Raw genomic sequence first — 633 nt, 5'->3', positions numbered from 1 at the left:
GCAGCTCTGGATAGTTTCCCATGTGTTGATAAGAGTTTTCCTGCCAAAGCTGAGAAGATGTATTTTCCAATTCAAATGTATGTGTTTTCTTAGATTCCACAGGTTTTTACTAATGCAATTAACAAAACTTTGATTTCTTATCTGTCTCATCTATTCCCTTACCATGAAAAATATTTACGTCTCTTATATATTTCACTTTCTGGTGCTCTCATGTCTCACATGTGGGAACATTTTCAGAAGCAGCTCCTAGTTCAAAATCTGAGATCTATCTTATTTGCGTGTGACATTGCCTATGAATAACATAAAGTAATTCCCTTTCTTAATTTAAACAGTGAATCATCATTTTGTCTTTACAAAGCAAACTGTAGGAGAAAAATTGACCCACCTTTGTCTACCTCATTCATAGGACCTCTCAAATATGAAGAGATGGGAACTTAAAAACCCCAGTGAAGAATAAAAACTGCACATTTCTGAATTTAAGAACCATTTTTCCCTCCTCCTTTCAGCTGTGACACGGAGTATATCATCACTGTCATCAAAGGGGGTGTGTATAGGAACCTGAAAAACCAAACAGACCTGTCTGCAGAGTGTTCCATATATCGCAGAACGGCAGGTGGCCCTCCTTCCAATTCA

Source organism: Sphaerodactylus townsendi, linkage group LG02 (genome assembly GCF_021028975.2).
Source record: "Sphaerodactylus townsendi isolate TG3544 linkage group LG02, MPM_Stown_v2.3, whole genome shotgun sequence".
Taxonomy (NCBI): Eukaryota; Metazoa; Chordata; class Lepidosauria; order Squamata; family Sphaerodactylidae; genus Sphaerodactylus; species Sphaerodactylus townsendi.
The sequence above is the reverse complement of the archived record's forward strand: the minus strand, read 5'-3'. Positions refer to the sequence as shown.